The sequence below is a fragment of the Lepus europaeus genome, unplaced genomic scaffold, assembly GCF_033115175.1.
Source record: "Lepus europaeus isolate LE1 unplaced genomic scaffold, mLepTim1.pri SCAFFOLD_28, whole genome shotgun sequence".
Classification (NCBI taxonomy): Eukaryota; Metazoa; Chordata; class Mammalia; order Lagomorpha; family Leporidae; genus Lepus; species Lepus europaeus.
The window spans coordinates 3279428-3294868 of NW_026909158.1; the positions used below are offsets into that span (position 1 = coordinate 3279428).

Sequence of the window (15441 nt, forward strand, 5' to 3'; positions counted from 1 at the left end):
CAAAACCATTTTACTGTGATTTTCTCGGTCCATTGCATACGAATTCCACACCAGTTTGTCCGGATATGACTGGATGAAACAAGAAATATCCGGTTGTGTTTTGGCTAACTCAATCCAAAATATTGTGAAAGCCTCTGTGTTTGTGTTTTCTTGATATTATCGATGGACTTTATTGTTTTGAATGTTTTTTATCAGGGAACATTTAATTTTCTACCGTTGAAACACTGATTGGTTCATCAAGGGGACACCAGCTCCACACATTCGTATTTTCTAGATAGAAAGCTAGAGGAAGTTCGGCAAACAAACATGATATTTCTGTTTGTATAAATGACATTTTATGGACTTGCCTAAAGAAAAGAGTTTGCTTTTCTCCACAACCATTTTTACTGTGATTTTCTCGGTCCATTGCTTACGAATTCCACACCAGTTTGTCCGGATATGACTGGATGAAACAAGAAATATCCGGTTGTGTTTTGGCTAACTCAATCCAAAATATTGTGAAAGCCTCTGTGTTTGTGTTTTCTTGATATTATCGATGGACTTTATTGTTTTGAATGTTTTTTTATCAGGGAACATTTAATTTTCTACCGTTGAAACACTCATTGGTTCATCAAGGGGACACCAGCTCCACACATTCGTATTTTCTAGATAGAAAGCTAGAGGAAGTTCGGCAAACAAACATGATATTTCTGTTTGTATAGATGACATTTTATGGACTTGCCTAAAGAAAAGAGTTTGCTTTTCTCCACAACCATTTTTACTGTGATTTTCTCGGTCCATTGCATACAAATTCCACACCAGTTTGTCCAGATATGACTGGATGAAACCGGAAATATCCGGTTGTGTTTTGGCTAACTCAATGCCAGATATTGCTACAGCCTCTGTGTTTTTGTATTCCTGATATTTTCCACGGACTTTATTGTTTTGAATGTTTTTTATCAGGGAACATTTAATTTTGTGCTTGGAATCACTAATTGGCTCCACATGGAGACACCAGCGCTACACATTTTCGTATTTTCTAGGGAGAAAGCTACTGGGACTGCGGCAAACAAACATGATATATCTGTTTGTATAGATGACATTTCATGCACTTGCCTAACGAAAAGAATTTGCTTTTCTCCAAAACCATTTTTACTGTGATTTTCTCAGTGCATTGCATAGAAATTACACACCACTTTGTCCGGATATGACCTTAATGAAAGTGAAAAAGTATCCGGATTTGTTTTGGCTAACTCAATCCCAGCTATTAATACAGCCTCAGTGTGTGTGTTTTCTGGATATTATCAACGGACTTTATTGTTTTGAATGTTTTTTATCGGAGAACATTTTATTTTAAGCTTGGATACAGTAATTGGTTCCACATGGAGACACCAGCTCTACACATTCGTATTTCTAGGGAGAAAGCTAGAGGAACTGTGACAAATAAACATGATATTTCTGTTTGTATTGATGACATTTTATGCACTTGCCTAACGAAAAGACTTTGCTCTTCTCCAAAGTCATTTTTACTGTGGTTTTCTCAATCCATTGCATACGAATTCCACACCAGTTTGTCCGGATATGATTCGATGAAACAGAAATATACTGTTGAGTTTTGGCTAACTCAATCCGAAACATTGTGAAAGCATGTGTGTTTGTGTTTTCTGGATATTATTGATGGACTGTATTGTTTTGAATGTTTTTATCAGGCAACATTTAATTTTGCACCTCAGAAACACTAATTGCACTTGCCTAACGAAAAGACTTTGCTTTTCTCCAAAACCATTTCTACTGTGATTCTCTTGGTCCATTGCATACGAATTCCACACCAGTTTGTCCAGATATGACTGGATGAAACCGGAAATATCCGGTTGTGTTTTGGCTAACTCAATCCCAGATATTGCTACAGCCTCTGTGTTTTTGTATTCCTGATATTATCCACGGACTTTATTGTTTTGAATGTTTTTTATCGGGGAACATTTAATTTTGTGCTTGGAATCGGTAATTGGTTCCACATGGAGACACCAGCACTACACATTCGTATTTTCTAGGGAGAAAGCTAGAGGAACTGTGGCAAACAAACATGATATTTCTGTTTGTATAGATGACATTTTATGCACTTGCCTAACGAAAAGACTTGGCTTTTCTCCAAAACCATTTTACTGTGCTTTTCTCGGTCCATTGCATACAAATTCCACACCAGTTTGTCCGGATATGACTGGATGAAACAAGAAATATCCGGTTGTGTTTTGGCTAACTCAATCCAAAATATTGTGAAAGCCTCTGTGTTTGTGTTTTCTTGATATTATCGATGGACTTTATTGTTTTGAATGTTTTTTTATCAGGGAACATTTAATTTTCTACCGTTGAAACACTCATTGGTTCATCAAGGGGACACCAGCTCCACACATTCGTATTTTCTAGATAGAAAGATAGAAAGCTAGAGGAAGTTCGGCAAACAAACATGATATTTCTGTTTGTATAGATGACATTTTATGGACTTGCCTAAAGAAAAGAGTTTGCTTTTCTCCACAACCATTTTTACTGTGATTTTCTCGGTCCATTGCATACAAATTCCACACCAGTTTGTCCAGATATGACTGGATGAAACCGGAAATATCCGGTTGTGTTTTGGCTAACTCAATGCCAGATATTGCTACAGCCTCTGTGTTTTTGTATTCCTGATATTTTCCACGGACTTTATTGTTTTGAATGTTTTTTATCAGGGAACATTTAATTTTGTGCTTGGAATCACTAATTGGTTCCACATGGAGACACCAGCGCTACACATTCGTATTTTCTAGGGAGAAAGCTACTGGGACTGCGGCAAACAAACATGATATATCTGTTTGTATAGATGACATTTCATGCACTTGCCTAACGAAAAGACTTTGCTTTTCTCCAAAACCATTTTTACTGTGATTTTCTCAGTGCATTGCATAGAAATTACACACCACTTTGTCCGGATATGACCTTAATGAAAGTGAAAAAGTATCCGGATTTGTTTTGGCTAACTCAATCCCAGCTATTAATACAGCCTCAGTGTGTGTGTTTTCTGGATATTATCAACGGACTTTATTGTTTTGAATGTTTTTTATCGGAGAACATTTTATTTTAAGCTTGGATACAGTAATTGGTTCCACATGGAGACACCAGCTCTACACATTCGTATTTCTAGGGAGAAAGCTAGAGGAACTGTGACAAATAAACATGATATTTCTGTTTGTATTGAAGACATTTTATGCACTTGCCTAACGAAAAGACTTTGCTCTTCTCCAAAGTCATTTTTACTGTGGTTTTCTCAATCCATTGCATACGAATTCCACACCAGTTTGTCTGGATATGATTCGATGAAACAGAAATATACTGTTGAGTTTTGGCTAACTCAATCCGAAACATTGTGAAAGCCTGTGTGTTTGTGTTTTCTGGATATTATTGATGGACTGTATTGTTTTGAATGTTTTTATCAGGCAACATTTAATTTTGCACCTCAGAAACACTAATTGCACTTGCCTAACGAAAAGACTTTGCTTTTCTCCAAAACCATTTCTACTGTGATTCTCTTGGTCCATTGCATACGAATTCCACACCAGTTTGTCCAGATATGACTGGATGAAACCGGAAATATCCGGTTGTGTTTTGGCTAACTCAATCCCACATATTGCTACAGCCTCTGTGGTTTTGTATTCCTGATATTATCCACGGACTTTATTGTTTTGAATGTTTTTTATTGGGGAACATTTAATTTTGTGCTTGGAATCGGTAATTGGTTCCACATGGAGACACCAGCACTACACATTCGTATTTTCTAGGGAGAAAGCTAGAGGAACTGTGGCAAACAAACATGATATTTCTGTTTGTATAGATGACATTTTATGCACTTGCCTAACGAAAAGACTTTGCTTTTCTCCAAAACCATTTTACTGTGATTTTCTCGGTCCATTGCATACGAATTCCACACCAGTTTGTCCGGATATGACTGGATGAAACAAGAAATATCCGGTTGTGTTTTGGCTAACTCAATCCAAAATATTGTGAAAGCCTCTGTGTTTGTGTTTTCTTGATATTATCGATGGACTTTATTGTTTTGAATGTTTTTTATCAGGGAACATTTAATTTTCTACCGTTGAAACACTCATTGGTTCATCAAGGGGACACCAGCTCCACACATTCGTATTTTCTAGATAGAAAGCTAGAGGAAGTTCGGCAAACAAACATGATATTTCTGTTTGTATAAATGACATTTTATGGACTTGCCTAAAGAAAAGAGTTTGCTTTTCTCCACAACCATTTTTACTGTGATTTTCTCGGTCCATTGCATACGAATTCCACACCAGTTTGTCCGGATATGACTGGATGAAACAAGAAATATCCGGTTGTGTTTTGGCTAACTCAATCCAAAATATTGTGAAAGCCTCTGTGTTTGTGTTTTCTTGATATTATCGATGGACTTTATTGTTTTGAATGTTTTTTTATCAGGGAACATTTAATTTTCTACCGTTGAAACACTCATTGGTTCATCAAGGGGACACCAGCTCCACACATTCGTATTTTCTAGATAGAAAGCTAGAGGAAGTTCGGCAAACAAACATGATATTTCTGTTTGTATAGATGACATTTTATGGACTTGCCTAAAGAAAAGAGTTTGCTTTTCTCCACAACCATTTTTACTGTGATTTTCTCGGTCCATTGCATACAAATTCCACACCAGTTTGTCCAGATATGACTGGATGAAACCGGAAATATCCGGTTGTGTTTTGGCTAACTCAATGCCAGATATTGCTACAGCCTCTGTGTTTTTGTATTCCTGATATTTTCCACGGACTTTATTGTTTTGAATGTTTTTTATCAGGGAACATTTAATTTTGTGCTTGGAATCACTAATTGGCTCCACATGGAGACACCAGCGCTACACATTTTCGTATTTTCTAGGGAGAAAGCTACTGGGACTGCGGCAAACAAACATGATATATCTGTTTGTATAGATGACATTTCATGCACTTGCCTAACGAAAAGAATTTGCTTTTCTCCAAAACCATTTTTACTGTGATTTTCTCAGTGCATTGCATAGAAATTACACACCACTTTGTCCGGATATGACCTTAATGAAAGTGAAAAAGTATCCGGATTTGTTTTGGCTAACTCAATCCCAGCTATTAATACAGCCTCAGTGTGTGTGTTTTCTGGATATTATCAACGGACTTTATTGTTTTGAATGTTTTTTATCGGAGAACATTTTATTTTAAGCTTGGATACAGTAATTGGTTCCACATGGAGACACCAGCTCTACACATTCGTATTTCTAGGGAGAAAGCTAGAGGAACTGTGACAAAGAAACATGATATTTCTGTTTGTATTGATGACATTTTATGCACTTGCCTAACGAAAAGACTTTGCTCTTCTCCAAAGTCATTTTTACTGTGGTTTTCTCAATACATTGCATACGAATTCCACACCAGTTTGTCCGGATATGATTCGATGAAACAGAAATATACTGTTGAGTTTTGGCTAACTCAATCCGAAACATTGTGAAAGCCTGTGTGTTTGTGTTTTCTGGATATTATTGATGGACTGTATTGTTTTGAATGTTTTTATCAGGCAACATTTAATTTTGCACCTCAGAAACACTAATTGCACTTGCCTAACGAAAAGACTTTGCTTTTCTCCAAAACCATTTTTACTGTGATTTTCTCAGTGCATTGCATAGAAATTACACACCACTTTGTCCGGATATGACCTTAATGAAAGTGAAAAAGTATCCGGATTTGTTTTGGCTAACTCAATCCCAGCTATTAATACAGCCTCAGTGTGTGTGTTTTCTGGATATTATCCACGGACTTTATTGTTTTGAATGTTTTTTATCGGAGAACATTTTATTTTAAGCTTGGATACAGTAATTGGTTCCACATGGAGACACCAGCTCTACACATTCGTATTTCTAGGGAGAAAGCTAGAGGAACTGTGACAAATAAACATGATATTTCTGTTTGTATTGATGACATTTTATGCACTTGCCTAATGAAAAGACTTTGCTCTTCTCCAAAGTCATTTTTACTGTGGTTTTCTCAATCCATTGCATACGAATTCCACACCAGTTTGTCCGGATATGATTCGATGAAACAGAAATATAATGTTGAGTTTTGGCTAACTCAATCCGAAACATTGTGAAAGCATGTGTGTTTGTGTTTTCTGGATATTATTGATGGACTGTATTGTTTTGAATGTTTTTATCAGGCAACATTTAATTTTGCACCTCAGAAACACTAATTGCACTTGCCTAACGAAAAGACTTTGCTTTTCTCCAAAACCATTTCTACTGTGATTCTCTCGGTCCATTGCATACGAATTCCACACCAGTTTGTCCAGATATGACTGGATGAAACCGGAAATATCCGGTTGTGTTTTGGCTAACTCAATCCCAGATATTGCTACAGCCTCTGTGTTTTTGTATTCCTGATATTATCCACGGACTTTATTGTTTTGAATGTTTTTTATCGGGGAACATTTAATTTTGTGCTTGGAATCGGTAATTGGTTCCACTTGGAGACACCAGCACTACACATTCGTATTTTCTAGGGAGAAAGCTAGAGGAACTGTGGCAAACAAACATGATATTTCTGTTTGTATAGATGACATTTTATGCACTTGCCTAACGAAAAGACTTAGCTTTTCTCCAAAACCATTTTACTGTGCTTTTCTCGGTCCATTGCATACAAATTCCACACCAGTTTGTCCGGATATGACTGGATGAAACAAGAAATATCCGGTTGTGTTTTGGCTAACTCAATCCAAAATATTGTGAAAGCCTCTGTGTTTGTGTTTTCTTGATATTATCGATGGACTTTATTGTTTTGAATGTTTTTTTATCAGGGAACATTTAATTTTCTACCGTTGAAACACTCATTGGTTCATCAAGGGGACACCAGCTCCACACATTCGTATTTTCTAGATAGAAAGCTAGAGGAAGTTCGGCAAACAAACATGATATTTCTGTTTGTATAGATGACATTTTATGGACTTGCCTAAAGAAAAGAGTTTGCTTTTCTCCACAACCATTTTTACTGTGATTTTCTCGGTCCATTGCATACAAATTCCACACCAGTTTGTCCAGATATGACTGGATGAAACCGGAAATATCCAGTTGTGTTTTGGCTAACTCAATGCCAGATATTGCTACAGCCTCTGTGTTTTTGTATTCCTGATATTTTCCACGGACTTTATTGTTTTGAATGTTTTTTATCAGGGAACATTTAATTTTGTGCTTGGAATCACTAATTGGTTCCACATGGAGACACCAGCGCTACACATTCGTATTTTCTAGGGAGAAAGCTACTGGGACTGCGGCAAACAAACATGATATATCTGTTTGTATAGATGACATTTCATGCACTTGCCTAACGAAAAGACTTTGCTTTTCTCCAAAACCATTTTTACTGTGATTTTCTCAGTGCATTGCATAGAAATTACACACCACTTTGTCCGGATATGACCTTAATGAAAGTGAAAAAGTATCCGGATTTGTTTTGGCTAACTCAATCCCAGCTATTAATACAGCCTCAGTGTGTGTGTTTTCTGGATATTATCCACGGACTTTATTGTTTTGAATGTTTTTTATCGGAGAACATTTTATTTTAAGCTTGGATACAGTAATTGGTTCCACATGGAGACACCAGCTCTACACATTCGTATTTCTAGGGAGAAAGCTAGAGGAACTGTGACAAAGAAACATGATATTTCTGTTTGTATTGATGACATTTTATGCACTTGCCTAACGAAAAGACTTTGCTCTTCTCCAAAGTCATTTTTACTGTGGTTTTCTCAATCCATTGCATACGAATTCCACACCAGTTTGTCCGGATATGATTCGATGAAACAGAAATATACTGTTGAGTTTTGGCTAACTCAATCCGAAACATTGTGAAAGCCTGTGTGTTTGTGTTTTCTGGATATTATTGATGGACTGTATTGTTTTGAATGTTTTTATCAGGCAACATTTAATTTTGCACCTCAGAAACACTAATTGCACTTGCCTAACGAAAAGACTTTGCTTTTCTCCAAAACCATTTCTACTGTGATTCTCTCGGTCCATTGCATACGAATTCCACACCAGTTTGTCCAGATATGACTGGATGAAACCGGAAATATCCGGTTGTGTTTTGGCTAACTCAATCCCAGATATTGCTACAGCCTCTGTGTTTTTGTATTCCTGATATTATCCACGGACTTTATTGTTTTGAATGTTTTTTATCGGGGAACATTTAATTTTGTGCTTGGAATCGGTAATTGGTTCCACTTGGAGACACCAGCACTACACATTCGTATTTTCTAGGGAGAAAGCTAGAGGAACTGTGGCAAACAAACATGATATTTCTGTTTGTATAGATGACATTTTATGCACTTGCCTAACGAAAAGACTTTGCTTTTCTCCAAAACCATTTTACTGTGCTTTTCTCGGTCCATTGCATACAAATTCCACACCAGTTTGTCCGGATATGACTGGATGAAACAAGAAATATCCGGTTGTGTTTTGGCTAACTCAATCCAAAATATTGTGAAAGCCTCTGTGTTTGTGTTTTCTTGATATTATCGATGGACTTTATTGTTTTGAATGTTTTTTTATCAGGGAACATTTAATTTTCTACCGTTGAAACACTCATTGGTTCATCAAGGGGACACCAGCTCCACACATTCGTATTTTCTAGATAGAAAGCTAGAGGAAGTTCGGCAAACAAACATGATATTTCTGTTTGTATAGATGACATTTTATGGACTTGCCTAAAGAAAAGAGTTTGCTTTTCTCCACAACCATTTTTACTGTGATTTTCTCGGTCCATTGCATACAAATTCCACACCAGTTTGTCCAGATATGACTGGATGAAACCGGAAATATCCGGTTGTGTTTTGGCTAACTCAATGCCAGATATTGCTACAGCCTCTGTGTTTTTGTATTCCTGATATTTTCCACGGACTTTATTGTTTTGAATGTTTTTTATCAGGGAACATTTAATTTTGTGCTTGGAATCACTAATTGGTTCCACATGGAGACACCAGCGCTACACATTCGTATTTTCTAGGGAGAAAGCTACTGGGACTGCGGCAAACAAACATGATATATGTGTTTGTATAGATGACATTTCATGCACTTGCCTAACGAAAAGACTTTGCTTTTCTCCAAAACCATTTTTACTGAGATTTTCTCAGTGCATTGCATAGAAATTACACACCACTTTGTCCGGATATGACCTTAATGAAAGTGAAAAAGTATCCGGATTTGTTTTGGCTAACTCAATCCCAGCTATTAATACAGCCTCAGTGTGTGTGTTTTCTGGATATTATCAATGGACTTTATTGTTTTGAATGTTTTTTATCGGAGAACATTTTATTTTAAGCTTGGATACAGTAATTGGTTCCACATGGAGACACCAGCTCTACACATTCGTATTTCTAGGGAGAAAGCTAGAGGAACTGTGACAAAGAAACATGATATTTCTGTTTGTATTGAAGACATTTTATGCACTTGCCTAACGAAAAGACTTTGCTCTTCTCCAAAGTCATTTTTACTGTGGTTTTCTCAATCCATTGCATACGAATTCCACACCAGTTTGTCCGGATATGACTGGATGAAACAGAAATATACTGTTGAGTTTTGGCTAACTCAATCCGAAACATTGTGAAAGCCTGTGTGTTTGTGTTTTCTGGATATTATTGATGGACTGTATTGTTTTGAATGTTTTTATCAGGCAACATTTAATTTTGCACCTCAGAAACACTAATTGCACTTGCCTAACGAAAAGACTTTGCTTTTCTCCAAAACCATTTCTACTGTGATTCTCTCGGTCCATTGCATACGAATTCCACACCAGTTTGTCCAGATATGACTGGATGAAACCGGAAATATCCGGTTGTGTTTTGGCTAACTCAATCCCAGATATTGCTACAGCCTCTGTGTTTTTGTATTCCTGATATTATCCACGGACTTTATTGTTTTGAATGTTTTTTATCGGGGAACATTTAATTTTGTGCTTGGAATCGGTAATTGGTTCCACATGGAGACACCAGCACTACACATTCGTATTTTCTAGGGAGAAAGCTAGAGGAACTGTGGCAAACAAACATGATATTTCTGTTTGTATAGATGACATTTTATGCACTTGCCTAACGAAAAGACTTTGCTTTTCTCCAAAACCATTTTACTGTGATTTTCTCGGTCCATTGCATACGAATTCCACACCAGTTTGTCCGGATATGACTGGATGAAACAAGAAATATCCGGTTGTGTTTTGGCTAACTCAATCCAAAATATTGTGAAAGCCTCTGTGTTTGTGTTTTCTTGATATTATCGATGGACTTTATTGTTTTGAATGTTTTTTTTTTTATCAGGGAACATTTAATTTTCTACCGTTGAAACACTCATTGGTTCATCAAGGGGACACCAGCTCCACACATTCGTATTTTCTAGATAGAAAGCTAGAGGAAGTTCGGCAAACAAACATGATATTTCTGTTTGTATAGATGACATTTTATGGACTTGCCTAAAGAAAAGAGTTTGCTTTTCTCCACAACCATTTTTACTGTGATTTTCTCGGTCCATTGCATACAAATTCCACACCAGTTTGTCCAGATATGACTGGATGAAACCGGAAATATCCGGTTGTGTTTTGGCTAACTCAATGCCAGATATTGCTACAGCCTCTGTGTTTTTGTATTCCTGATATTTTCCACGGACTTTATTGTTTTGAATGTTTTTTATCAGGGAACATTTAATTTTGTGCTTGGAATCACTAATTGGTTCCACATGGAGACACCAGCGCTACACATTCGTATTTTCTAGGGAGAAAGCTACTGGGACTGCGGCAAACAAACATGATATATCTGTTTGTATAGATGACATTTCATGCACTTGCCTAACGAAAAGACTTTGCTTTTCTCCAAAACCATTTTTACTGTGATTTTCTCAGTGCATTACATAGAAATTACACACCACTTTGTCCGGATATGACCTTAATGAAAGTGAAAAAGTATCCGGATTTGTTTTGGCTAACTCAATCCCAGCTATTAATACAGCCTCAGTGTGTGTGTTTTCTGGATATTATCAACGGACTTTATTGTTTTGAATGTTTTTTATCAGAGAACATTTTATTTTAAGCTTGGATACAGTAATTGGTTCCACATGGAGACACCAGCTCTACACATTCGTATTTCTAGGGAGAAAGCTAGAGGAACTGTGACAAAGAAACATGATATTTCTGTTTGTATTGATGACATTTTATGCACTTGCCTAACGAAAAGACTTTGCTCTTCTCCAAAGTCATTTTTACTGTGGTTTTCTCAATCCATTGCATACGAATTCCACACCAGTTTGTCCGGATATGATTCGATGAAACAGAAATATACTGTTGAGTTTTGGCTAACTCAATCCGAAACATTGTGAAAGCCTGTGTGTTTGTGTTTTCTGGATATTATTGATGGACTGTATTGTTTTGAATGTTTTTATCAGGCAACATTTAATTTTGCACCTCAGAAACACTAATTGCACTTGCCTAACGAAAAGACTTTGCTTTTCTCCAAAACCATTTCTACTGTGATTCTCTCGGTCCATTGCATACGAATTCCACACCAGTTTGTCCAGATATGACTGGATGAAACCGGAAATATCCGGTTGTGTTTTGGCTAACTCAATCCCAGATATTGCTACAGCCTCTGTGTTTTTGTATTCCTGATATTATCCACGGACTTTATTGTTTTGAATGTTTTTTATCGGGGAACATTTAATTTTGTGCTTGGAATCGGTAATTGGTTCCACATGGAGACACCAGCACTACACATTCGTATTTTCTAGGGAGAAAGCTAGAGGAACTGTGGCAAACAAACATGATATTTCTGTTTGTATAGATGACATTTTATGCACTTGCCTAACGAAAAGACTTTGCTTTTCTCCAAAACCATTTTACTGTGATTTTCTCGGTCCATTGCATACGAATTCCACACCAGTTTGTCCGGATATGACTGGATGAAACAAGAAATATCCGGTTGTGTTTTGGCTAACTCAATCCAAAATATTGTGAAAGCCTCTGTGTTTGTGTTTTCTTGATATTATCGATGGACTTTATTGTTTTGAATGTTTTTTTTTATCAGGGAACATTTAATTTTCTACCGTTGAAACACTCATTGGTTCATCAAGGGGACACCAGCTCCACACATTCGTATTTTCTAGATAGAAAGCTAGAGGAAGTTCGGCAAACAAACATGATATTTCTGTTTGTATAGATGACATTTTATGGACTTGCCTAAAGAAAAGAGTTTGCTTTTCTCCACAACCATTTTTACTGTGATTTTCTCGGTCCATTGCATACAAATTCCACACCAGTTTGTCCAGATATGACTGGATGAAACCGGAAATATCCGGTTGTGTTTTGGCTAACTCAATGCCAGATATTGCTACAGCCTCTGTGTTTTTGTATTCCTGATATTTTCCACGGACTTTATTGTTTTGAATGTTTTTTATCAGGGAACATTTAATTTTGTGCTTGGAATCACTAATTGGTTCCACATGGAGACACCAGCGCTACACATTCGTATTTTCTAGGGAGAAAGCTACTGGGACTGCGGCAAACAAACATGATATATCTGTTTGTATAGATGACATTTCATGCACTTGCCTAACGAAAAGACTTTGCTTTTCTCCAAAACCATTTTTACTGTGATTTTCTCAGTGCATTGCATAGAAATTACACACCACTTTGTCCGGATATGACCTTAATGAAAGTGAAAAAGTATCCGGATTTGTTTTGGCTAACTCAATCCCAGCTATTAATACAGCCTCAGTGTGTGTGTTTTCTGGATATTATCAACGGACTTTATTGTTTTGAATGTTTTTTATCGGAGAACATTTTATTTTAAGCTTGGATACAGTAATTGGTTCCACATGGAGACACCAGCTCTACACATTCGTATTTCTAGGGAGAAAGCTAGAGGAACTGTGACAAATAAACATGATATTTCTGTTTGTATTGATGACATTTTATGCACTTGCCTAACGAAAAGACTTTGCTCTTCTCCAAAGTCATTTTTACTGTGGTTTTCTCAATCCATTGCATACGAATTCCACACCAGTTTGTCCGGATATGATTCGATGAAACAGAAATATAATGTTGAGTTTTGGCTAACTCAATCCGAAACATTGTGAAAGCATGTGTGTTTGTGTTTTCTGGATATTATTGATGGACTGTATTGTTTTGAATGTTTTTATCAGGCAACATTTAATTTTGCACCTCAGAAACACTAATTGCACTTGCCTAACGAAAAGACTTTGCTTTTCTCCAAAACCATTTCTACTGTGATTCTCTCGGTCCATTGCATACGAATTCCACACCAGTTTGTCCAGATATGACTGGATGAAACCGGAAATATCCGGTTGTGTTTTGGCTAACTCAATCCCAGATATTGCTACAGCCTCTGTGTTTTTGTATTCCTGATATTATCCACGGACTTTATTGTTTTGAATGTTTTTTATCGGGGAACATTTAATTTTGTGCTTGGAATCGGTAATTGGTTCCACATGGAGACACCAGCACTACACATTCGTATTTTCTAGGGAGAAAGCTAGAGGAACTGTGGCAAACAAACATGATATTTCTGTTTGTATAGATGATATTTTATGCACTTGCCTAACGAAAAGACTTTGCTTTTCTCCAAAACCATTTTACTGTGATTTTCTCGGTCCACTGCATACGAATTCCACACCAGTTTGTCCGGATATGACTGGATGAAACAAGAAATATCCGGTTGTGTTTTGGCTAACTCAATCCAAAATATTGTGAAAGCCTCTGTGTTTGTGTTTTCTTGATATTATTGATGGACTTTATTGTTTTGAATGTTTTTTTATCAGGGAACATTTAATTTTCTACCGTTGAAACACTCATTGGTTCATCAAGGGGACACCAGCTCCACACATTCGTATTTTCTAGATAGAAAGCTAGAGGAAGTTCGGCAAACAAACATGATATTTCTGTTTGTATAGATGACATTTTATGCACTTGCCTAACGAAAAGAGTTTGCTTTTCTCCACAACCATTTTTACTGTGATTTTCTCGGTCCATTGCATACAAATTCCACACCAGTTTGTCCAGATATGACTGGATGAAACCGGAAATATCCGGTTGTGTTTTGGCTAACTCAATCCCAGATATTGCTACAGCCTCTGTGTTTTTGTATTCCTGATATTTTCCACGGACTTTATTGTTTTGAATGTTTTTTATCAGGGAACATTTAATTTTGTGCTTGGAATCACTAATTGGTTGCACATGGAGACACCAGCGCTACACATTCGTATTTTCTAGGGAGAAAGCTACTGGGACTGCGGCAAACAAACATGATATATCTGTTTGTATAGATGACATTTCATGCACTTGCCTAACGAAAAGACTTTGCTTTTCTCCAAAACCATTTTTACTGTGATTTTCTCAGTGCATTGCATAGAAATTACACACCACTTTGTCCGGATATGACCTTAATGAAAGTGAAAAAGTATCCGGATTTGTTTTGGCTAACTCAATCCCAGCTATTAATACAGCCTCAGTGTGTGTGTTTTCTGGATATTATCAACGGACTTTATTGTTTTGAATGTTTTTTATCGGAGAACATTTTATTTTAAGCTTGGATACAGTAATTGGTTCCACATGGAGACACCAGCTCTACACATTCGTATTTCTAGGGAGAAAGCTAGAAGAACTGTGACAAATAAACATGATATTTCTGTTTGTATTGATGACATTTTATGCACTTGCCTAACGAAAAGACTTTGCTCTTCTTCAAAGTCATTTTTACTGTGGTTTTCTCAATCCATTGCATACGAATTCCACACCAGTTTGTCCGGATATGATTCGATGAAACAGAAATATACTGTTGAGTTTTGGCTAACTCAATCCGAAACATTGTGAAAGCCTGTGTGTTTGTGTTTTCTGGATATTATTGATGGACTGTATTGTTTTGAATGTTTTATCAGGCAACATTTAATTTTGCACCTCAGAAACACTAATTGCACTTGCCTAACGAAAAGACTTTGCTTTTCTCCAAAACCATTTCTACTGTGATTCTCTCGGTCCATTGCATACGAATTCCACACCAGTTTGTCCAGATATGACTGGATGAAACCGGAAATATCCGGTTGTGTTTTGGCTAACTCAATCCCAGATATTGCTACAGCCTCTGTGTTTTTGTATTCCTGATATTATCCACGGACTTTATTGTTTTGAATGTTTTTTATCGGGGAACATTTAATTTTGTGCTTGGAATCGGTAATTGGTTCCACATGGAGACACCAGCACTACACATTCGTATTTTCTAGGGAGAAAGCTAGAGGAACTGTGGCAAACAAACATGATATTTCTGTTTGTATAGATGACATTTTATGCACTTGCCTAACGAAAAGACTTTGCTTTTCTCCAAAACCATTTTACTGTG

The 15441-nt window shown here is 36.8% G+C and overlaps 1 pseudogene; it reads left to right on the forward strand.

Annotated features, from left to right (window-relative positions):
• Nucleotides 1-15441, forward strand: part of LOC133754682 (zinc finger protein 658B-like) — a 661399-nt pseudogene that overhangs the window by 455299 nt on the left and 190659 nt on the right.